Below are 26,597 nucleotides of genomic sequence, written 5' to 3'. Positions count from 1 at the left end.
TTATCCTAAACATATGATCTGTTGTTTTTTCAAACTTATGCAAAAACAAATCTTGAGAAAAAAATACAGTATGCGATAGTTAATAATTATTAAGAGCCTGTTCTTTCATATTTATGAATACATTTTACCACATTGCAGTTGTTTTTTTTTAATGAAAACTCAACCTATCATTGTTTTTGAGTTCTACACATGTGGTAATACCTTATTTACACCAGGATGTTAATAAAATCAATGCTGGCTATTCTCAGAATAAAGTACACTTTATGGTCTTCTCAAAACATTAAAATTACTGTTCTGGATGCTCAGAATGCATCTGAGCTTATCTAGAAACCGTTGACTTCTGGGGGCCTAAAGTGGCCCCCAGACCCCCGGCCTATGGGCTTCGGCCCTGCGGACCTCGCACTTTGTCCCCCCCAATTTACAGTTCTAAATTGCGCCCTTGCATTCCTGTAGTTAGTAAGTGACTTTGGAGGTTTCATTTTTGATACAGATTTAACAAGGGAATTTGTTCCAAAAATAAGGAAACATAATGTTGAAGCAACAGTCTGGAAATAAAAATATCTATCAGACACAGATCTTAAATATTAGACCTCCAGTGCCATCAGGACTGTACCGCTTCTCACCTTTACATGTCCCGAACAATATGCACACCATTCAACTCAGGAATAGAATTAATAAAGACTAACAGATCCTCAATGAAACTCCGGACATTAAAATGATGGTAAAATTAGAAAGGGCTTGATCAGAAAACTGTAAAATTCACAGACTACATCCCCCGCATTGACTTCATGCCCTGCTGTGTAATACTTTGTCGTTGTCGCTATATCTAGAAGCTTATGTTCCATTTAAATTTATTCCCTATACTGGGTCGCGTCCACTTTGTTAAAGCTGGTATATCAGTGGATATCTGTAGTTTGGACAGATTTGGAGTCCCATGGGGCTGTTAGGGCCGTCATTGCAACTGACCAATCACCTTTTTGTGCCATCATAGATTTGAGACTCAGGGAAGATCAGATATTTATGGAGATACACAGGTTTTCTTGTGCACACATGGAAGCATTAAAATACTTATTAAACAACATAATGGCAACTGAATTTGATTACATTTGCTAAAGGACCAGTAAACTCTAATACTAATATCTGATGCAAACTGATGAGAATCCGTGAAGTAGTTTTGAATTAATCCTTCAAAGCCTAAATAAAGGATAATCTTGATACAGAATCTGGATCCAGATCACCTCCAAAATTCAGTGGGGTCTTCCATGCCTTAACATCTATCTATGGTGCAAATTTGATGAGAATCTGCAAAGTAGTTTTGAAGCAATCCTTCAAAGCCTATATAAAGTGAAATCTTGATGCAGAATCCGGATGCAAATCTGGATCACCACCAGAATTCAGTGGAGTGTTTCATGGCCAAATATATGTCCCTGGAGAAAACTTAGTGAGAATCTGTGCATTAGTTTTGACGTAATCCTTCAGCGCCTATATAAAGTGAAACTTCATCCAGAATCCAGATCCGCATCACCTCCAAAATTTAATGGAGTCTTCCATGGCCGAATATATGTCCGTGGTGAAAATTTGGTGAGAATCCGTGAAGTAGCTTTGATGTAATCCTTCAAAGCCTATATAAAGTGAAACCTGATCCAGAATCCAGATCCGGTTCACCTCCAAAATTTAATGGAGTTTTCCATGGCCTAATATCTATCTGTGTTGAAAATTTTGTCAAAACCTGTGCAGTAGTTTTGATGTAATCCTGCTAACAGTGATCCTTCAAAGCCTATATAACGTGAAACCTGATACAGAATACGGATCTGGATCACCTCCAAAATTGTAATGGAGAAAATTCCATCAAAATCTGTGCAGCAGTTTTGACATAATCTTGCTAACAGACAGACAAATAAATAAATAAACCCAGATGATTTTATTATGTCCTTGGCAGACATAAATATAGATCAGAAGGGCTTTTCAATGTTAAAATCGAATGTCCACAAAATCCTGCCCCATCATAATGTATTCCATTAAAAACCTCTCACACGTACCAGATAGATCAGTCTGGATGTGCCCAGAAACAGAGGTATGAAATGAAGTTCAACAGTACCGTATTTTCGTGATTAAGAGACCGGCTGTTTATTTTTTCAAACCGTGGTCAGACACAGGACCTAAACGAGCCAGGGTGTAATTCATGGCAGGTGATTATTAACAAAATGCTGCTTTTCGCGTCACTGTTTGGCTGCGAACCCTCCCCATGTCATGCACCTGCTAAATGACTGAGATGTGAAAGGCTGTGATTTGTAACTTTTATGTTTTCAGTCCTTCCTCTCCCATCAAATTTTAATTTGCAGTGCTCCCGCCGATTTCAATCATGGAGCAAATACGTTTGGCAGAAAAATACACAAATATGATACACCCCCCCCTCCCCCCGACACACACACACACACACACACACACACACACACACACACACACACCCATAACACAATTGAAGCCGACTGGTGCACGAAGGAGAAATTGCAAGCTGTTCATGAAAAATAAATCGGAGCTGCCTCAAACACCTCGTACAGCTGTCGCCACAACCATTTGTGCACACCAACAGTCGAAAGACAGCAAGTGCCCTGCGAGTGCCTATTCGATCCCCTTCTCGGTAGGTGTCGGCCAAATTCCAGGTGTCACACACGAACATCCAACACTGCTCGCAAGACACTTAGAAAAGGCGGGGCTATTTGCCGTCCTAGCACGAGAGTAGAGAGCAGATGACCACATTCAAGATGTCTGTGAAAATTGTCTTAGTGCAACACGAGTGTGGTGTAACCTAGCAACACATGGGTGTGACTGTGCCAAACCCCCCTCCCCCCCACCACACACACAAATGGCTTGTGGAGTGTGTCCCCCCCCCCAAGACACATGGCTTGTGGAGTGTGTCATCGTACCCCCCCCCAACACACACACACACCAGTTTAAATGAGTCAACACCCCAGAGTCACACTAACTGTCAGAATTCTCGTAGCACGGGCCGAGGGGGAGGATTAGCAGCAATCTTCCACTCCAGCTTAACCCAGACAGAGCTTTAATTCATTTGAAAGCTTGACTCTTAGTCTTGTCCATCCAAATTGGAAGTCCCAAAAACTAGTTTTATTTGTTATTATCTATCGTCCACCTGGTCGTTACTGTGAGTTTCTCTGTGAATTTTCAGACCTTTTGTCTGACTTAGTGCTTAGCTCAGATAAGATAATTATAGTGGGCGATTTTAACATCCACATAGATGCTGAGAATGACAGCCTCAACACTGCATTTAATCTATTATTAGACTCAACTGGCTTCGCTCAAAATGTAAATGAGTCCACCCACCACTTTAACCATACTTTAGATCTTGTTCTGCAGAGTAGCTACCTAAACTCTGTGAGTGAGACAGATTATCTCGTCAATAGTTTTACATCCTCACTGAGCACAACTTTGGATGCTGTAGCTCCTCTGAAAAAGAGAGCCTTAAATCAGAAGTGCCTGACTCCGTGGTATAACTCACAAACTCGCAGCTTAAAGCAGATAACCCGTAATTTGGAGAGGAAATGGTGTCCCACTAATTTAGAAGATCTTGGAATAAGAGTCTGTTGCACTATAAAAAAAAAAGCCCTCCGTAAAGCTAGGACATCTTACTACTCATCACTAATTGAAGAAAATAAGAACAACCCCAAGTTTCTTTTCAGCACTGTAGCCAGGCTGACAAAGAGTCAGAGCTCTATTGAGCCAAGTATTTCTTTAACTTTAACTAGTAATGACTTAGCTAAACTGCAGGATTGTCTTACAGACAAAAAGACATGGATGACCTCTAATTTCCTGCTTTTAAACTCAGATAAAACTGAGGTTATTGTACTTGGCCCCACAAATCTTAGAAACATGGTGTCTAACCAGATCCTTACTCTGGATGGCATTACCCTGACCTCTAGTAATACTGCGAGAAATCTTGGAGTCATTTTTGATCAGGATATGTCCTTCAATGCGCATATTAATCAAATCAAATCAATTTTATTTATATAGCGCCAAATCACAACAAACAGTTGCCCCAAGGCGCTTTATATTGTAAGGCAAAGCCATACAATAATTACAGAAAAACCCCAACGGTCAAAACGACCCCCTGTGAGCAAGCACTTGGCGACAGTGGGAAGGAAAAACTCCCTTTTAACAGGAAGAAACCTCCAGCAGAACCAGGCTCAGGGAGGGGCAGTCTTCTGCTGGGACTGGTTGGGGTGTGTTTTCCTGATGGCACAGTTCACTTTCCCCGTTTCTTTTATCTTTCAGTTGTCTTGATGAAGCCAGCGACAATTCCATGGATTCTTGTCCTTGTAAGACTTTTTCAAACAGTCTTTCTCACCATCTTTTCTCTCAACGTAGCATTCCAGCTGCGGGTAGACTCTTCTGACCGTCAGGAGGATAGAGAAAAACGTCTTGTAGGGAAATGATGCACTCATGACATGTGTGACTGCTGGAAAGGAGAAAATTTTAAAGCCAGCGGCTTCATAGCAGTTCAGAATCTCCTCTTTGGCCCAGTTTTCTCCTTCACTCAGAATGCTGCCAACAGCGTAACGGCACTGCTGCCCTGGCACCTTTTTAGGGTCATCATAAAACAGCCCGATGCATGAAAGCTTGGGTCCAAGATTTTGCGCCTCCTTAAAAAGTTGTCCGCACTTTTTGTACGGGCCTTCTTTAAATTTATAAGCAAAAGTAACTTTCTCAATGGGAGGAGAGCCTGTTAGCACTCTAATATCTGACAGAAGGCCAGAATATATCAAAACAGCCAGTGCTAAAAAACACACCAGCACAATGACGACACACAGACATAGTAAGTCTGACATGGTAACTTACTGACAGGCGAACAGAGCACCGTTCTGATAACAACTTGCTGTTTCTGAACATTAAAAACTTCATCCATTTGGCCGCAAAGCAAATTAAGCAAATATGTAGGACTGCTTTTTTGCATTTGCGCAATCTCTCTAAAATTAGAAAGGTCTTGTCTCAGAGTGATGCTGAAAAACTAATTCATGCATTTATTTCCTCTAGGCTGGACTACTGTAATTCATTATTATCAGGTTGTCCTAAAAGTTCCCTGAAAAGCCTTCAGTTAATTCAAAATGCTGCAGCTAGAGTACTGACGGGGACTAGAAGGAGCGAGCATATTTCACCCATATTGGCTTCTCTTCATTGGCTTCCTGTTAATTCTAGAATAGAATTTAAAATTCTTCTTCTTACTTATAAGGTTTTGAATAATCAGGTCCCATCTTATCTTAGGGACCTCATAGTACCATATCACCCCAATAGAGCGCTTCGCTCTCAGACTGCAGGCTTACTTGTAGTTCCTAGGGTTTTTAAGAGTAGAATGGGAGGCAGAGCCTTCAGCTTTCAGGCTCCTCTCCTCTGGAACCAGCTCCCATTTTGGATCAGGGAGACAGACACCCTCTCTACTTTTAAGATTAGGCTTAAAACTTTCCTTTTTGCTAAAGCTTATAGTTAGGGCTGGATCGGGTGACCCTGAACCATCCCTTAGTTATGCTGCTATAGACTTAGACTGCTGGGGGGTTCCCATGATGCACTGAGTGTTTCTTTCTCTTTTTGCTCTGTATGCACCACTCTGCATTTAATCATTAGTGATTGATCTCTGCTCTCTTCCACAGCGTGTATTTTTCCTGATTCTCTCCTCTCAGCCCCAACCAGTCCCAGCAGAAGACTGCCCCTCCCTGAGCCTGGTTCTGCTGGAGGTTTCTTCCTGTTAAAAGGGAGTTTTTCCTTCCCACTGTCGCCAAGTGCTTGCTCACAGGGGGTCGTTTTGACCGTTGGGGTTTTTCTGTAATTATTGTATTCACCAAGAAGTGCGTGTCACTGTGGGATTTCTCCACACTGTAATAATTATAACATATCACATTTGCAAGGCGGTCACCAGCAGATCACTGTGCGCTGGACACACCATGCCAGCTGATGTGTTCATGACAAGGGAGCCAGCTCTTCATGACATTGGAGCCCGGCTGATGTCTTCATGAGAGGAGCGCATCAGGTAATTCATGTAAAACATAAAAGAGAGAACAGTACTCCACGTCATTTCATTACTTCCTGGTGTATGTCTAGGCAGAGGCTAAGTCCACTATTTATAACAGGAATTAAGTATTATAAATTGTGGTCTTTTAAAAATTTTGTTGCTCTGCTGCTGTGTGCGTGACTTTCCGCGTGCTCGCACTGTGGTCATGCACGCAAACACAAGTGTGCATGAAACCATCGCCACACTGTGGTCATGAACGCAAACACAAGCGTGCATGAAACCATCGCCGCAGTATCGTGCATGCCTGTCCGACCATGTGTCCCTCCCGACAGCAGGTGGAATGTTTTGCGGCTCCCCATTTTGTTTTTTGTTTGCGGATTTTCTTCTGGCTTCTGCATCTTTTGCCCACTGTCATGCTTTGTGTGAAGGAGCCCTGATCAACTTCACAAAACAGAGTCAGAAATGTCATTGCATGGCCACGGAGATGCAGAGTTGCAGAAGCATAAAGTAGGCTTTAGGATTTTAAGGTATCACTCTGCTACTGACTTAAAAAAAGAATGAATCAACTGTCATTTTTAATGCAGATAATGTCCAGCACTTATTTAAGGCAGGCAATTATTTTTTCAGATGAAGTTTTGACTTGGTCATTAATGAGGCAGGTCCCAATTAAAGGTCAGGCTTTTAATCAAGGAAATACGTAAGCCTAATTGGAGCTGGTTATTCCCCGTAGATCGTTCGGCGATCTTGACTGTAACTCAGTAACTCATCAGTTGTTGTTATTCATTTGGCCGCTCCCAGTTTTGTTCAGGGTCGCCACAGCGGATACAGCCAGATCCGCATCAGTAATTGGCACGTTTTACGCCGGATGCCCTTCCTGATGCAACTCCAGTTTCACCTGGAGAAACACACACAGCCGCTGGTGTTCCAAAGAGGTCTCCCATCCAAGTACTAACCAGGTCCTGTTCTGCTTAGCTTCTGAGATCTGACGGGATCAGGCTGACACAGAGCAGACCGGCTGCCAATAACTCAGTTACATACATATTACGGATTCTGTCCATTTTATGTATGTAATGGATTTCAATTATAATGGACAAAATTTGCTGGTCCATCTGAATCTATTATATGCAAGTTTTACTGTATATACATACACACAATTACAATAGTTAAATAAGACATCAATTCAGTTAATAATTTCCAAAAACGTTTGCCAGGGCACTATCAATACAGCCCGATCAATGTTCAATCCAAGATACATACATAAAAGGGGAGGATGATCACAAAATGACCCATATTGTAATGCTTCATAGTCAGGAACCATCACATGTATACACAGCCTTTTGCAACCCCACATCTTAAAGATAATCTTTTACTGTGTGTAGCTTAGCCAGTGTAGCTGTGGGAACTTAGCCAGAGCGCTATATATATATAGCTCGATCAATGTTAGACACAAGATACATTGATTGATTGAATTTGTGCCCAAAACACTGTAAAACCAAAAGCTTTATACCCTTCCTGTTTTGTAACTGATACAGCAATAAAGAGACAGCTTGAGATATAGAGATAGCTACATGGATTTAACAAACCAGCAAAAAAAATCATCTCACTGTCATTTTACTTGCGAAATGAAGCAGCGAAAATGCACTGACTCATCTTCCTGGGGATTGTAAATAATCTCTAAGTGTAAAGGAGACAGAGAAGCATGTCAGAAAATCATAACGCCAAACTGACAGGAGGAGAATTAAACTGAAAGAGGGCCTAGGGAGGTAAAAACCCATCTGCACCCTGACACACCCTCACACACTACATGACCTCACGATGCCTCAGTCGGCGCACTGCACACAACCTCTGACATCAGACAGGGGAACAAGGGATGGCACACGGGGGGGGGGGGCAAATGAGGGAAGTGAGGAAAGGATAAACAAACAGAGGATGAGCAGCGGTGACATGATGTCAGTGAACAGTTCACATGGTGTTGCTGCAATCACCTAAAAGCAGCGCTGCTGCCTGGCTCCTTTGTTGCATAACCGCTTACATAACCACTTCTGTTTGCCAGAAGGACTGAAAACTTTTGTTTTTCATCTGTGCCTTTTGTAGGTTTTTTTCTTTTCACGTTAACTTTTTGCAATTGTAAAATTTATTTAAAAAACGAGGTTACAGCATGTTCTACACTGCTTTTGGAAAAGAATTTCTATCCTCCTGCTTTTTATGCTTCCATTACATCCTTTGGTTTTATTTTTAACTGTTCTGGTTTGATCTGGTTTGAAACATTTATCTAAACGTCATCATACTTTCCTTCTGTGGTTTTACATGATCGCCTACTTATTGATTCCTCTCCTTCAATCTGTTCTCACTTTGAAGTGTGCAAGTAGTTGTAGGTGTGATTGCATGTGTTTGCACATCTGTGTGCATACAGTACAAATAAATTATGAACATGCCAACGTCAGGAACTGAACACGTTTCAAAAGAAAGTGTGAAGAGTGAGTCTGACTTCCAGCAGAGCTCCAAGGACATGTAAACGAGCAGTAAGCAGCGTTTGAATGTGCTCTGAACTCTGACCATGTTACTGAACGCTGACTTATCATTCAGTGGTGGTTTAGGTGACAATGACGAAGATCACAAAGCAGATTGTCAGTCAGAACAGATTCCAAAATAAGGGCTTTTACCAGATCAAGGTCAGCAAACAGGCTTACCGTTCATCGCCGGGTGAACAAGAAGCCGGTGCAGCAAACAAATCCAAAAGGTGACGGCAGGTATCAGGAAGCTTTACCTCAGACAGGAAACAGGTTCAGGATTTAGGCTGACAGGACAACTGTAGCAGCTTAGCAACATGGATGATACAGCAGAGGAAAAACCGGCTGAATGGCAACCACCCAGTGCACTCCAACCTATTGAAAGTAACCATCCATTTGCCGCAGCCAGTAAGATAACCATGTAACATCTACTGCACAATGGTGCAGTCAGGCACTCAGTAGTGTCCACCCTATGCAGATGGACACTAGTCGTGGCTGTTGCTCCACCTTTGTACTGCTTGACAGTGAGTACAAGACAAGGAGCTTAAAGGTACATCCACAACCAAATTTAATGAATTCATCTGGCTACAAAATTCTAAACCTATACCTTAGTCAGTAGCAGTCATCCACTAGCAAAGCTCCACTTTCCTCCCTCAGTTGGAACTTCCTATGTGAAAACTGCTAGAACCCTAGTGTCACAGTCTACAGTGAAGTGAGTTTTGCATCGCCATGGATGGAGAGGGTTTCAAACCTAAAAACACTGCCCCAACTGTCAATGGTGGTGGGAGCATTATGGTTTGGGGCTGGTTTGCTGCCAGTGGTACTGGTGCATTGCGTAAAGTAGATGGGAAAATGAACAACAGGAACTATCTACAAATTCTTCAACGTCACTGTGGTGTCTGAGTGTGACCACAAGAGGTGGTCACACTAAAAGAGGCTGCTGTGCAGAGAGCAGGCAGACAGGGCAGATCAAAGCAAGCAAGTGTAACACCATTAAGTTGTTCTTGTACAGTGTGTAATAAAGTTTGTAGTTCCAGTGCAAACTGGTGTCGTTTCTCCACCAGGATGAACCACAAATGTTTCTGTTACAACAGTCACCTCAGATCAACAGCTAGACAGTTGAAATTTGGCTACAATTGAGAAGCAGGACAATGATCTCAAACATACATCAAAATCGGTTGCAGGTTGTATAAAGCAGGAATATGGACTGGTCTTCCCAAAGCTCCAACCTTAACCCTGTTGAAAATTTGTAGACTACACTTAAAAGCTGGGTCAGCGCCAGGAAACCAACCAATTTAAATGAACTCTACCAATTCTGCCAAGAAGAGTGGTCAAATATCCAACCAGAATTACGCCAGAAGCTTGATGATGGTTACCAAAAGTGTCTGGTCGAGGTGCTGCTCGCTAAGGGACATTGAACCAAATATTAGTGGAGTATTTATATGGGTTGCCATGGACTTCACAATGACTGCCCTCTGGTGGCCATTTTTGGCCGATGAAAACATTGCCGAGCTCAATACAAATACATGTAATTTAATCACTTTTCAAAGGGGTCAGATTCATCAAGAAAGTCAATTTAATGCACAATGGTTGATTTCAGGTCAGCTTGGTGTATAAATCTCATTGTTCCAGGCGGTGAGAGCTGTCAGCTGGCTGTTAGAAGCGTGTTTTCATTGGACGGCCAGTTGCAGAGGTACGAATTCTCGCCTTCGGATTGGCCACTTCGCTGGAAGTGACTGTATCTGCGCCAACCCATATTTGAGCCTGTATGTATAATGTATAACAGATAAACAAACAAACATTGGTGAAAACATATCCTCCACCCAACTTCATTGGCAGAGGTATTAACATCAGTATATGTTTTTACGTGATTAAAAAGTGTAATATTGTGATATAAATAGCTGAGTTTCTATTACAAATTAAGGGAGTAGCAAGATGACACAGCAGAGTTTAGCAAGCTGTCTGTTGTTTTTACCTCCGCCAACAAAGCTGGAGGTTATGTTTTCACACCTGTGTGTTTGTTTGTCTGATTGTGAACAGCCTTGAGCCCACAATTTTTCATATATCGTTATGAATTTTTTACTTAAAATTCATATCCTGATAGGCAAGAAATGATCATAGAACTATAAATTGGGGGGGACAGGATTGTCTTACAGACAAAAAGACATGGATGACCTCTAATTTCCTGCTTTTAAACTCAGATAAAACTGAAGTTATTGTACTTGGCCCCACAAATCTTAGAAACATGGTGTCTAACCAGATCCTTACTCTGGATGGCATTACCCTGACCTCTAGTAATACTGTGAGAAATCTTGGAGTCATTTTTGATCAGGATATGTCATTCAATGCGCATATTAAACAAATATGTAGGACTGCTTTTTTGTATTTGCGCAATATCTCTAAAATTAGAAAGGTCTTGTCTCAGAGTGATGCTGAAAAACTAATTCATGCATTTATTTCCTCTGGGCTGGACTATTGTAATTCATTATTATCAGGTTGTCCTAAAAGTTCCCTGAAAAGCCTTCAGTTAATTCAAAATGCTGCAGCTAGAGTACTGACAGGGACTAGAAGGAGAGAGCATATCTCACCCATATTGGCCTCTCTTCATTGGCTTCCTGTTAATTCTAGAATAGAATTTAAAATTGTTCTTCTTACTTATAAGGTTTTGAATAATCAGGTCCCATCTTATCTTAGGGACCTCATAGTACCATATCACCCCAATAGAGCGCTTCGCTCTCAGACTGCAGGCTTACTTGTAGTTCCTAGGGTTTGTAAGAGTAGAATGGGAGGCAGAGCCTTCAGCTTTCAGGCTCCTCTCCTGTGGAACCAGCTCCCAATTCAGATCAGGGAGACAGACACCCTCTCTACTTTTAAGATTAAGCTTAAAACTTTCCTTTTTGCTAAAGCTTATAGTTAGCACTGGATCAAGTGACCCTGAACCATCCCTTAGTTATGCTGCTATAGACTTAGACTGCTGGGGGGTTCCCATGATGCACTGAGTGTTTCTTTCTCTTTTTGCTCTGTATGCACCACTCTGCATTTAATCATTAGTGATTGATCTCTGCTCCCCTCCACAGCATGTCTTTTTCCTGGGTCTCTCCCTCAGCCCCAACCAGTCCCAGCAGAAGACTGCCCCTCTCTGAGCCTGGTTCTGCTGGAGGTTTCTTCCTGTTAAAAGGGAGTTTTTCCTTCCTACTGTTACCAAGTGCTTGCTCACAGGGGGTGGTTTTGACCGTTGGGGTTTTTCTGTAATTATTGTATGGCCTTGCCTTACAATATAAAGCGCCTTGGGGCAACTGTTTGTTGTGATTTGGCGCTATATAAATAAAATCGATTTGATTTGATTTACCGATCGAGCTACGTTCGATCCTCACCTGTGGTCATGAGATTTGGCTCATGACCGAAAGAACGAGATCGCGAGTACAAGCGGCCAAGATGAGTTTCCTCCGCAGGGTGGCTGGGCGCTCACTTAGAGATACGGTGAGGAGCTCGGTCACTCGGGAGGAGCTCGGAGTCGAGCCGCTGCTCCTCCACGTCGAAAGGAGTCAGTTGAGGTGGCTCAGGCATCTTTTCCGGATGCCCCCTGGACGACTCGCTGGAGAGGTGTTCCGGGCACGTCCCACTGGGAGGAGGCCCTGGGGAAGACCCAGGACACGCTGGAGGGACTACATCTCTCGGCTGGCTTGGGAACACCTTGGGGTTCCCCCAGAGTAGCTGGAGGAGGTGTGTGTGGATCGGGAGGTCTGGGCGGCTTTGCTTGAGCTGCTGCCCCCGCGACCCGACTCCGGATAAAGCGGAAGAAAATGGATGGATGGATGGATGGATGGATGGATGTAATTGTCCATCTGTTACAAAACTTTTAACAGGCAGGTGCTGAACTGATTTTAAATTTAAAAATGCTTGTCGCTGTTCAGCTTTGTTTACTTTGTTTATCGGTCTAAAAGTTACCGGACAAAAATTAATCGAAAGATAATTGGTCCGATAATGGTTTTTAAAGTTATCTAAAAAGATAATCCGATAATGAAAACATTATCTTCGATAATTATCTGTTATCGGATTATCGGAAGTGTGCCCACCACTGCTTTTGGACTCATTAACATCAGATCATTGTCCACCAAATCACCTTTAACTGTACTAACCTGTAATTCCAGTAGTAATGCAATGGATGGGTAAGTCGTGCTAAATATTGCCATATTAAATGTAAATCCATTTTCTTTTTCGTTGTTAGTTTTGTTTGTTGTTGTTTTGGACTGTGTGTGCCATGTGCTGAATAAATGTATTCATTCATTCATATTTGTGTAGGTGTGTGGGGGTTTTTTCTCTTAAAGAAATACATGTCTTTCCATTAAACATATTCTCAATTTGCTACTTCAAAACAACAGTCATGTCCGAAAGTGAGAGAAGCGTCTCAGCCTCTGATCAGTGTTCTATATATTGCTTCTATATTGTCATAAATATGATTGTCGCAAATTTACTAGAAATATCATGACATAATTTTGATGTTGCGATTCTCTCTCCAGGTGGCCTCTAATTTCATGAAGTAGTGCACCTGAAAAGTACCTCCTACGAATATGACGTTATATTTCCAAGTGGCATCGATGCAACGACAAAAGATGACAAGTGCCAGAAGAAACACTCGTAATGGCTGGAGATCAGCACAGTGGTTCAGAAAACAACACATTAAAACATGCATAATTTGAAGGTGAAAAGAAAATAGACTGTAAATTTTTGATTTTGTGAGTAGCACAGAGAAGCATTAGTCCTGTGAATGTTTCCTATGGATTGTGATTCTACTCTGTCAGCAACTAAAAGTGCAAAGCAGAGGACAAAATCTTTCAAATGCAGATTTAGTTGGGGAGAGATTAAGGATTAAATGAGTCTGGATGTGCATGAGTCTCACCGTATGTGTGTGTGTGTGTGTGCGCTGAAGCTTTTGTTTGAATAGATTTTCAAACGTCTGCCAGTACTGAAACGTCTGCCATCAATGCTAATTTGACAGCAGATTTGACAACAGACAGAAACCCAAACCGCCACAGACAAACACAGAAAAGCAGTCCTCTCTGCAGGTTCATCTGAATATTTCTGTTCCAGACTGTTCATTAGGGTGCTGCATTTTATAAATATAAACACAGATACACTGCATCGTAGTTGCACGACACACACTCATGCACACTCACACCCACACCCAGTACTGCACAGAGGCGCTGTGACTCAGCAGAACAGCAAGAGCAGATGGACTTTGCTTCCCACAACCCTCTGTGCAGGAGGAGTGTAGGATGGTTAAAATAAAGTCACATCATCAGCAAACAATCCATTAAAATGAAGGTTAAGAACATCCAGATACTTTGCATGTGCACAGAACACGATGCCTACAAGTTCCAGTCTGGTGACTGACGCCTTTAAGAGGATGCTGGTCGCATCCTACAGAGCTGGACGCACACCAAAGACAAGAAAGAGGACGGTGAGGCAGCAAATCTTGAAAAGGAGAGAGAGGCAAACTGACAAAAGGGAAATTTTTAAATAAATAAAGTGGGGCCAGGAAGGCACACAAACAGAGAGAGAGAGAGAGAGAGATGCCATATGTTCCAGCTCCTGGGTTTAGGGATGCACGCCTAGTGTGCTAATTAAATGAGAACTAAACAGTCATTAAAAATAATGGCACACTGTCAAAGAGACAGAAATGTGATGTGACAACAAGGAAAGAGAAGCACAGAAAGCATGGGTGGTTACGAAGTATTATGTAGAGATAAAATTATACTAATGGTGGATGGAGTTAAAGGCATGCCAACCAGGAAAAGAACAAGCCAATAATGCAGAGAACTGCACTGCAGATAGAGAGAACAAGTGGGTTGCCACGCTATGTATAAAATTAACTTTTCACAGTGTGGTACATCTGCAATTGCTGGACACAAAATCCTCCATGACACCAATCCACAGAGGCAAAAATCACCTGTGAGCCTATATGCATGAACACATGCAGGACTACTTTGACTGGATATTTTGCTAGTAGCTAGATCTGGATGGGAAGCAAACAAGCACAAATTCAAACAAAATCATGATTTTTAACACAATGCGTGCTGATTTGGTGAGTCATTATTTCTTGCTGATTTTGGGCACCATAGTCTTGTAGGTCGTGGCACAATGTCATGAACCAGTGGAGTCCATGATGTACTATGGCAATTTTTGAAATAAACTAGCAAAACTTTTCTATCTTGCTATTGTTGTGAAAGTGTGGTGACACAGACCCACAACAGGGGGCGTTAATGAACGGACAATGGATAAGCCAAAAGTAACAATTTAATGTTGTGAATCGCACAACGACGTACAGCCAATAACAATATGGTGGACTGTCAATTATACACAAAGTGACGTGTGGGCAGGCTCGACGATAGAAGACGCCTGGCGAGAGAAGAGCCGGATCCCACACAGCTTCCACCACCAACGGAACTGAAGAACACCGGAGCCGCCAAGCCTTGCGCCCCAGGTGGCCGCTGTCTTCAGCAGTCAGACCCGGTACTGCTGGCAGAGAACAGAGACAGTCCAGATGAGTGTGAGTTCGCACACTCAGTAATCCCACAGTCTGTATACAGTTAGGAGGGAAAACCTCCACCTCCAATCACACACTCATGCAGCTCCTGTCTAACCACTTATCTGGTTGGGGTGTGAAGCGAAGCCGTCGCTGATCACACCAAACGCCAATCCCACAGATAAGGCAACACCCACAGGAAAGCGGCTGCAAAGAAGATCATACTATTAGTCAGTGTTAAGTACAGCAGAGAATATCACCTGAATGGTAGCTGATTTCTCGGCGAGGAGGTGGAGTTGCAGTCCGGCCTTTATGGTGATGGTGATGAGATGAATGAGTGACAGCTGGTGCTGATGATGAGTGACAGCTGTCACTCCCAGTGGCTCCGGCGCCCTCTCGTGCTTGAAGCCCGCACTCCAAGCAGGGCGCCATCTAGTGGTGGTGGGCCAGCAGTACCTCCTCTTCAGCGGCCCACACAACAGCTATGTCTTACACATCGTGATGATATATTTGTGCATCCTGCTGATGTTGTGGCAGATTCCAGACTGCATCTTGCAGAATCAGTTGGGTGGACTGGAACCATTCAGATGATGAATATTGTTCAAGAACAGGCAGCCTGAAGCACAAACCTGCAACCATACCCCAGTTTATATATTCATAGCCCAACTCATATCCCACAGAGCCATCTGCTCTGTTGTTCATAGTCATTATCCATTAATAACGATGAAAATACATAATGTATCCTGTATTTCTATGAGATTTTGGCGCATGTTCCCTCATGATGTGCAAGCTGTAACTGTATTGTGGTGCCCTCTTGATGATTTATCTTCATGTCATAACATGTCGCAATGGCATAGACATGACAGTTCCTCAGTGCAGGCTCAACCATTTTAACAACCCCTTTGATCCACTGTCCATCAAAGCCCCAAACAGAAAAATATCCAGGAGTCAGCATCTGTAATGCTGCACCATTTTATTTATTTATTATTTGTGTATCTATGTATTTATTTCTCTGTCTGAACAAAAATATAAATGCAACACTTTTGTTTTTGCTCCCATTTTTTCATGAGCTGAACTCAAAGATCTAAAACAATTTCAATATACAGAAAATACCTATTTTTCTGAAATATTGTTCATGAATTTGTCTTAATCTGTGTTAAGTGAGCACTTCTCCATTGCCAAGATAATCCATCCCACCTCACAGGTGTGACATATCAAGATGCTGATTAGACAGTATAATTATTGCACAGGTGTGTCTTAGGCTGGCCACAATAAAAGGCCACTCTGAAATGTGCAGTTTTGCTTTATTGGGGGGGTGGTCAGAAAACCAGTCAGTATCTGGTGTGACTACCATTTGGCTCACACAGTGAAACATCTCCTTGGCACAGAGTTGATTAGCAGTCAGACGCCATCCAGTGTGAGCATTTGCCCACTCACGTTTGCCCTAAACTGCAGTCAGGTCGCGACCCGGATGAGGACGATGAGCATGCAGATGAGCTTCCCTGACGCAGTTTCTGACAGTTTGTGTAGAAATTCTTTGGTTCTGCAAATCAATTGTTGCAGCAGCTGTCGGGGTCGCTGGTCTCATATGACCTTGGAGGTGAACACTGGATGTGGAGGTCCTGGACTGGTGTGGTTACACGTGGTCTGCTGTTGTGAGGCTGGTTGGATGTACTGCCAAATTCTCTGAAATGCCTTTGGAAACGGCTAATGGTAGAGAAATGAACATTCAATTCATGGACAACAGCTCTGGTGGACATTCCTGCAGTCAGCATGCCAATTGCAGGCTCCCTCCAAATGTGTGACATCTGTGGCACTGTGCTGTGTAATAAAACTGAACACTTCAGAGTGGCCTTTTATTGTGGCCAGCCTAAGGCACACTTGTGCAAAATCATGCTGTCTAATCAGCATCTTGATATGCCACACCTGTGAGATGGGATGGATTACTTCGGCAAAGGAGAAGTGCTCAGTAACAGATTTAGACAGATTTGTGAAAAATATTTGAGAGAAATAGGTCTTTTGTGTATAGTGAAATTGTTTTAGATCTTTGAGTTCAGCTCATGAAAAATGGGAGCAAAAGCAAAAGTTTTGCATTTATATGTTTGTTCAATATATTTATTCTTTAAAGGTTTGCCTTTAAAACACTATTTGTCTTAGAAATGTTACAGGATGACTAAATGATGGTCAGTGTGGTCAGAAGTGTATGCTGACAGCAAATACTGTATGTGTCTAAGGCAAATTTCCTTTGGAACAATAAAGTTTACCTTATCTTGTACTAATGTTATGACAGTTTGTCATGATTCTTGGTGAAAAATTGTCAGGTTTAAATTAGGTTATGGCAGTGTCATACAACACTTCTGCGATGTAGTAACAACATCACAGTGATGTCTCAGTTGTGGTATCGACGTGGTGGGCGGGGCACTGTTCAAGCCAAATGGCCAAGGAGCAAAAACTACTTTGTGTTGGTTCAGCTCATAGACCTTGATAAAATGTAAAAGTGGTAACGCCGCTTAAGGAAACAAGGGGGCTATGACATAATGTGGCAGGAGACATACTCTGGGTCCTCTTTAATGAGATTTCAAGCATCCTTTGTGATGTAATGTTGCTTTGTGTACTGGTTGACATTTTCCGACAGTTAATAGCTAACTTCTAATAAACTCCATCAGAAACACCATGTGTCACTATCCTTTTCCTAAGTGTGCAAGAGACATGCATGGGAGCAGCTGGGCTCCATACAGTGTGCATTTGTGTGTAAACAGAGCTCAGGTTCATTATCAGGGCAGCCATGTCTGTGGATTAAACCACTTATAGATTTTCTCGATTAGACCGATCTGGCGACAGGATCTCACTGTTCTTTGACATCACGGCAACTCGGTTCATTCCCAAATAAACTACAAACTAGCTTACTGAAACATGTAAAGGGGAAGCAATAGGAAGCCATGGTAACCACAAAGGATGATACTGTTCTATCTACAGCGTCAGATACACTGAGATCAATGTAGCAGTGGGAGCGGAACTTGATACGGTTTTCATTACAAACAGAAATACGATATCCAAAAGTGTCACAGCAGAGTAAGTTCTCCATTGGTGAGCTGAGTGTGTTCAAATCAGATGGTCAAAGAGACAATTCCACAGCCTGTCATATGTCAACTCCTCTTACACCATAAAGTTTGGATATATTGTATCTCACAGGACTTGCCCTTGCCATTACCATGTGTAAATCCAAACTCTAAGATAACCAAAGCCAAATATGACCAGCAGCAACAACTTTCCGTGCAACTTTGAGATGAGTTCCAAAAGACATCAGCACAGACCTGCACACCACTATATATATATATATATATATATATATACACACACACACACACACACACACACACATATACACACATACATATATACACGAGGTCTGCGAGAAAAGAAACCGACAGTTTTATTTTTTTTAAAAACTATATGGATTTGAATCACGTGTGATTACATCAGCCAAGCTTGAACCCTCATGCGCATGCATGAGTTTTTTTTTCACGCCTGTCGGTGACGTCATTCGCCTGTGAGCACGCCTTGTGGAAGGAGTGGTCCCTCGTCGGAATTCCTTTGTCTGAGAAGTTGCTGAGAGACTGGCGCTGTGCTTGATCAAAATTTTTTCAAAAACTGTGAGGCACATCCGAGTGGACACCATTCGAGAAATTCAGCTGGTTTTCGGTGAAAATTTTAACGGCTGATGAGAGATTTTGGATTGTTTCTATCGCTGTAAGGACTTCCCACGGAGCGGAACGTTGCGCAGCGCTCCGAGGCGACGTCGTCATCCTGTTTCAAGCTGAAAACCTCCAAATTTAAGCCTCTGTTGAACCAGGACGCCGTGAGAGAACAGAGAAATTTCAGAATCAGAAGAGGTTGGAATCAGCAGTTTATCCGGACATTCCACTGTTAAAGGAGATTTTTTTTAATGAAAGACGTGCGGACGGATTGGCACGTCGGCTCGCAGCCAGCGCGGCGCACCCGCCACAGGAAAAACACCTCCGTGTTGATAACCATTTGTAAAATCCAGGCGGCTTTTGGTGGCTTTCAGTTGAGTGAGTATCTGAGAAATTGTTTAACAGCAGGGCATGTTCCAACTTGTCCTTAAGGCTTCCAACGGAGGTGTTTTCCCTGTGGCGGGCGCGCCACGCAGGCTGCGAGCCGACGCGCCAATCTGACTTTTGTGAAAGAGACTTTTCTGCATTTAGGTGGAAAAAAGCGTTAGTCTTTGTGCATCGTGGATCAACTGTTTTTAACGAGGACACACAGAGCGGCACAGAGTTTTAAAGAATAAAGTGTAAAATCATAGCTCTGAGCGCTTAGAGAGACACCTGTTCTTCAACTCGAGCTGAGCAGCTCACTGAAAGTTGGCAGTTCAGACCTCCACTTGTATCTCATCAGGACACCCATTTTAAAGCTGTGATCGACCCACAATACAAAAATAACAGTAACGCACAGTGACTCGGAGAAGTAACTTTAATCTGATGGCTGATTTGGAAAGGTTAAAGTGTTAGATTACTAGTTACTGAAAAAGTCCAGATTACAGTAACGCGTTACCAGCATCACTGATGTACACACACACACACACACACACACACACAAGATACTGTGCCGAACCCTCAAATTCCCAGGCCTCTGGTAGAGGACCTGAGCTTGACGAGCACACATACCACCTTTACTGCGGGGGGGGGGGGGGGGGATATATATATATATATATATATATGTGTGAAGAGTTTTTCAAACCATGTTTTCATTCATCTTTGACCAAACTACTTCCACATACAATCACCTCTAGATATCTATCCAAGTAATATTCCCACCAACTTTTAAGCCAGTCCATCTAGCTGTTTTTGATTTATTGTGTTTACAGGCACACACGCATGTGCACACATACACGTGAAAACAATACCCTGCTTGCCAATTTGTCAACGTGCAGGATAAACATGAAAATAAGAAAAGTGTGTAAATAACCCAGCAAGCCACAGTAATTCTGTTTTGGGAGAGAGATGACAGCCTACTTTACTGAAACCTCCAATAGATAAAAAAATAATCATCCACAAAAATGCACTGATATGCAACAAATCAAATGATGATGCAATTTGTTCCAGACCAAGACCACCTTTTTTGGTAATACCAATAATCAGCTTTGGTTAGGACCATGGTCCAAGAGAAATCTCATCACTTGGATTGAATTGAAAAGTCATAAAGAACCAAACTAAATAGGGTGAAATGTAAAACCACTCTCAATCTGCAGAAATAACCTGTGAAATACAATCTTTTTATTTCCAGATTTAAGCTAAGTCCCCATGATGTATTTCTGTGACTGTGTAAACGGACTGCTGCACCCTTTTCATGATGAACACAAAAACACAGTGAGTGACAGTAGACTGCAACAACTCCCAGTCAAACTCAAAAATACTACCCATTATTCATGTCAGCAAATTTACTGCCCTCATCAGATATCATATGCTCTAAGTGAAATAACTGTTACATCCTTTGAAAAGCCAAATTAATTACATACTATTAGGGTTAATGGTTTATCATTATAAAATTGCAACAAGAAAGAAGAAGACACTGAAGAAGGCATAATCTGTTCCGTCAACATTATTATGTAATCACATTCCATATAAGACTGAGATGGAGATGTGAAGATGTGTGTCCTGCCTCACTGTGTCTGGCCTCATTTCCTGGGTAAATGAAGGAATGATTCAGTCCTCACATGCCCTCTGTAGGCTCCACAAGTCTCAAAATGTTACAACACCAAGCTCAACAACCTACTTGTGCCATTGGCTCACTGGCACAGCTCAACTGACAGCAGCAGCTTGAATACACACACCAAAAAGAAAAAAGAACACACACTTAACTCTTGTGGCAACCTTATACTGACACGCACTCAAGTAATTACTTTTAGCATCCTGCTGATATTTAATAATGTATAATGAAATGTCATCAGCAAACAGTTTGAAGTACACATTGAATTCATTCATTCATGCATTAATTTTTATCTGAACCATAATATCCATTATCCTCACTCATTACTTTTGATTTGTTTGTTTTTAATTGTAATCAATAACAGAAAATATTTTAGCTCATCTCCAGACCCACAGTTGAGGGTTTTTTTTTTTATTGTAAATACATGCTGATCCACGTGGATTAACTGTATTTCCCAAGGATTTTACATTCACAACAAGCCTGTCTAGTGTTTTCTGAGACCTTTCACTGATTCTGCGGCAAGAAACTGATTAATCAATATGAAGAATTCCCTCTCACACAATAAACACACATCAATCCTCCTGCAAAGAGCTCTGATATATTCTCCTACATTCCCTTAACACATCTTCGTGTCTACCTATCAGGATTCATCATTCTGTGATAATGCCAAAATGCAAACATTCACACATGCACTAAGCTAAGTGTGATTCACAATCCCACATACAAAAGGACAAGGAGTTGGTTCATCACGCAGCACCACTGAGCCCATCTGCCTGAGCCAGTTACCATGCCTACAGGCCCAATCAATACCACTTCTAAAAATAGCAGAACCATAACTGTCTTGCTTCCAGTCATGGCAGGGTGAAGTGTGCAAGCCCAGCAATTATTGTGTCATCTCAAAAACAGCAGCAACCAGCGGTGACCACAGAGAAAGTGGACAGTGTGCAAAAGTAAATCTCCAATTCGATCTCCAACAAGAGGTTTCTTCATGAAACCTTGCCTTCACAATTGTGCTGAATAGTGATGAACTCTATCACATCAGGAAATCTGGAACAGCAGATCATTAAATAAAGTGCACGGCTACTCATACAGGATGATGCCACCCGGCGTGCTGGCAAAAACATGAAGAGTAATTAGTATGACTGAGGTAAATGTCTACAATGAAGCCCACAGTGCACAAAGTACATGAGCCACAAATGTCACATTTAGGAGAAGTGACTGAAGCATGACCCAAAATTGCAAAATGCCCCTTGACATCAAATTATTTGTTTCAAATCAATGGCAGGGTTCAATTTAATGCTGTTCCTGGAGAAAAAAAGGAGCCAGATTTTACATACAAGTTGTGTCCCGGGTATGCAGAATCATGTACGGGATGAACTGCATGTAAAGTCCAACTGTATGTTAACAGCAGTGTGGCCACAGTTACTACAACCCCAGTTCCAATGAAGTTGGGACGCTGTGTAAAATGTAAATAAAAACAGAATACAATTATTTGCAAATCCTCTTCAGCCTATATTCAACTGAATACACCACAAAGACAAGATATTTAAAGGAGCTATATCATGCTTTTTCACCCCTCAAGAGTCAACTATGTGCATATTTATCATATTATCTTGCCTTTGGCACAATGGAGTGCTCATTTGTTATGTAATATTAGTAGTTTTGGGGCTTTTGTTTTCATACCATATCACCCCAATAGAGCGCTTCGCTCTCAGACTGCAGGCTTACTTGTAGTTCCTAGGGTTTGTAAGAGTAGAATGGGAGGCAGAGCCTTCAGCTTTCAGGCTCCTCTCCTCTGGAACCAGCTCCCAATTCAGATCAGGGAGACAGACACCCTCTCTACTTTTAAGATTAGGCTTAAAACTTTCCTTTTTGCTAAAGCTTATAGTTAGGGCTGGATCAGGTGACCCTGAACCATCCCTTAGTTATGCTGCTATAGACGTAGACTGCTGGGGGGTTCCCATGATGCACCGTTTCTTTCTCTTTTTGCTCTGTATGCACCACTCTGCATTTAATCATTAGTGATCGATCTCTGCTCCCCTCCACAGCATGTCTTTTTCCTGGTTCTCTCCCTCAGCCCCAACCAGTCCCAGCAGAAGACTGCCCCTCCCTGAGCCTGGTTCTGCTGGAGGTTTCTTCCTGTTAAAAGGGAGTTTTTCCTTCCCACTGTAGCCAAGTGCTTGCTCACAGGGGGTCGTTTTGACCGTTGGGGTTTTACATAATTATTGTATGGCCTTGCCTTACAATATAAAGCGCCTTGGGGCAACTGTTTGTTGTGATTTGGCGCTATATAAAAAAATTGATTGATTGAAATTGATTGATTGATACTCGAAAGAAAGACGCTCAGTTTGGCTAAAGCCCTCCCTCTCCCAGTGTGGGTGCCGCCCACTTCATGACATCATGCCTGAGTCGGTACATGCGCTGCTTAGCGCCGCCCACGACAGTTTGTCAACAATTTACTAAAGATGGATGACCGTATTGTGGAGCCGTACGTTCTATCAGGTATTGAGGATAAGTGGCAATACCATTAGAAAACGTTTTTTACTTACAGCCCCAGTCTGTTCATCCAGGTTTATTGTGGGTACGGCACCCGTTTTAAGTGTTAATCTATTCGTCAATCCACTTAGGTACTGGCCAAGGTTTTCCAGGCAGTTATTAGTGAAGTGACGGTCGCACACTGATAGTTGACTGGTTTGTTTCAGGCTTACAGAGATGAATTTCAACCACTTCTGATGAGTTGAATCTTCTTTGGGGGGCTAAATAAAGTCCTGTAGCTTTCACAACCAAAGGTACATTTTCGCCTATGAGACATGACGTTAGCTAAACAATAGCTCGAGAAGATTTGTGAAAAAGCAGCTTCTACTGCACGTCAGAGTGTAAAGTGTTCGGAGTTCGCGCTGAGAAAGTGGGCGTGTTGTTGTGCCAGAGCGGCAGACCATAACTTCCTGGAGGGGTGTGTCCACGACCATTGTGACGCAACAATGGCAATCGGCTCATTTTCTCTACCTCGGGCGGGGCTAAGACTAAGACCGCTGAATCCAGCAGGATTACTCAAACAAGCATAAATGAAACTAAAAACCACTTTGGGGGTACTTTTTATGAGGAATTAGCCATGTAAGAAGGTAAAAAACTCAAAAAAGTTGATTTTGCATGATATAGCTCCTTTAATGTTCAAACTGATACTTTATTGTTTTTGTGCAAATATTTGCTCATTTTGAAATGGATGCCTGCAACATGTTTCAAAAAAGCTGGGACAGTGGTATGTTTACCACTGTGTTACATCACATTTCCTTCTAACAACACTCAATAAGCGTTTGGGAACTGAGGACACTAATTGTTGAAGCTTTGTAGGTGGAATTCTTTCCCATTCTTGCTTGATGTACGACTTCAGTTGTTCAACAGTCCGGGGTCTCCGTTGTCGTATTTTGCACTTCATAACGCGCCACACATTTTTAATGGGTGACAGGTCTGGACTGCAGGCAGGCCAGTCTAGTACCCGCACTCTTTTACTACGAAGCCACGTTGTTGTAACACGTGCAGAATGTGGCTTGGCATTGTCTTGCTGAAATAAGCAGGGACGTCCTTGAAAAAGACGTTGCTTGGATGGCAGCATGTGTTGCTCCAAAACCTGGATGTACCTTTCAGCATTGATGGTGCCAACACAGATGTGTAAGGTGCCCATGCCATGGGCACTAACATACCCCCATACCATCGGGATGGTCAATCTGGATGGTCTTTTTCCTCTTTTGTCGGAGAACACGACGTCCGTGATTTCCAAAAACAATTTGAAATGTGGACTCAGACCACAGCATACTTTTCCACTTTGCATCTGTCCATTTCAAATGAGCTTGGGCCCAGAGAAGGTGGCGGCATTTCTGGATATTGTTGATGTATGGCTTTCGCTTTGCACTTGTAGATGTAGCGACTGTGTTAACTGACAATGGTTTTCAAAGTGTTCCTGAGCCCACGTGGTAAGATCCTTGACACAATGATGTCGGTTTTTTAATGCAGTGCCGCCTGAGGGTTCGAAGGTCACGGGCATTCAATGTTGGTTTTCGGCCTTGTCGTTTACATGTAGAAAGTTCTCCAGATTCTCTGAATCTTCTGATTATATTATGGACTCTAGATGATGGAATCCCTAAATTCCTTGCAATTGAACGTTGAGAAATATTGTTGTTAAACTGTTGGACTATTTTTTCACACAGTTGTTCACAAAGTGGTGATCCTTGCCCCATCTTTGCTTGTGAACAGCTGAGACTTTTGGGGATGCTCCTTTTATACCCAATCATGACACAGGCATACATTTTAAAATGAGCAAATATTTGCACAAAAACAATAAAGTTTATCAGTTTGAATATTAAATATCTTGTGGTGTATTCAACTGAATATAGGTTGAAGAGGAGTTGCAAATCATTGCATTCTATTTTTATTTACATTTTACACAACTTCATTGGAATTGGGGTTGTAATCCAATTCCTGATTACTCCTTGAAAAAGTAAGGTAGTTACTTTAATGATTACTGAATTTTAATAGTAATTAAGTTAGATTGCTAGTTACTTTCAGCAGCTGCCGACAACAACGCCCCCCCCCCCCCCCCGCCACCTCAACATGAAAATAACCTGTTTTGCTAATACTCACTTTATAGTCACCCTTTCTTGACTTCAATGAACATAAATACTTGTTTTACAAAAAAATAAAATAAAGACATCTTTCTTGACCTCATATTTAACTGTTGACAGCACTGTAACAGTGAAACTTACAATTTCTAACCTACATTGTTTAGAAATGTAACTATTAAACTCTCTGTAGCATTTCTCTAACATTTAAATTCTTTCAAAACATTTTAGTTGTTGTAATAATAAGAAAAAATGTCTTCAAAAGTGGACCTTGGACCTTTAATCGAGGGCTGTTGTGGGGAGCCATACCCCCCCCCGCTCCTTTCCCACATGGATTTGCCCCTGGCTTGCTGTTTGAACAGAAGAATGGATAACATTTATTTATGGAGAAAACACGACCGTGTTGACTGGTAAGAAGGTTTCATCAGCGGTTTTTATGTCATGTCGTCCTCAGAAAGAGACTTGGGTGCATTTGGGTGGAAAAAAAAAGTTAGTATTTGCGCGTCGCGGATCAGCTGTTTTTAACGAGGACAGGCACAGAGCAGCATAGAGTTTTAAAGACAAAAAAAAAGCATAAAAATATCTTTGTAAAATCATAGCTCTGAGCGTCACTGCACTTTGAGAAGGAACTGTTTTTCAACTCGGAGCTGAGCTGCACAGTGGATGAATTTTATTTGTTAGCATTCAAACAAAAGACTGACAATCTTATATTGCCAATATGATCAAAATTCTCCTTTTTTTGAAAAACAAACTTGAATTTTGAACCATGCCGGTAAAAGTTGCAAGAAGATGCTGTAAAACTTTGTTTCCCAACATGCCATTCGAGCATAAAGAACCCCACTACTAGCTACATGTGCTAGTGTTAGCTTCACAGAAATCAAGAATTCTGGCAGCTCTTTAGTTGTGACAGAGGAAAAAAACCCCAAAACAAAACAGAATATGGAAACAGGAAAACAGTCAGTTGGGTAGAACTCCAGGTAAAATGTGGACATTTTTCACTTGAAGGTTTTCCTGGATATCTGCTAGACAGGCTGTTCACCCTCACAGGCCTGCTGTGTCAGCTGTCCATACCAATGTTAGCAACAGTTACAACATTTTTACTTGGTTTACCAAAATGAGTCAGTTGGAAGACAAAGATTTTATCATCACTTTAGAAAAATAATTTTCCAAGTTTTAAGTAAAAAATTCAGAGT

At 42.0% G+C, this 26,597-nt stretch overlaps 1 protein-coding gene across 3 annotated transcripts in view; it reads right to left on the bottom strand.

Moving 5' to 3' along the window:
- The window catches only part of dclk1a (doublecortin-like kinase 1a), a 237,244-nt gene that overhangs the window by 202,451 nt on the left and 8,196 nt on the right, over nt 1-26,597 (bottom strand). The gene's annotated exons all lie outside the window — the stretch shown is intronic.

The sequence above is a fragment of the Thalassophryne amazonica genome, chromosome 9, assembly GCF_902500255.1.
Source record: "Thalassophryne amazonica chromosome 9, fThaAma1.1, whole genome shotgun sequence".
Classification (NCBI taxonomy): Eukaryota; Metazoa; Chordata; class Actinopteri; order Batrachoidiformes; family Batrachoididae; genus Thalassophryne; species Thalassophryne amazonica.
Note: the sequence above shows the minus strand (reverse complement) of the source record. Positions and strands in the feature narration are given on the sequence as shown.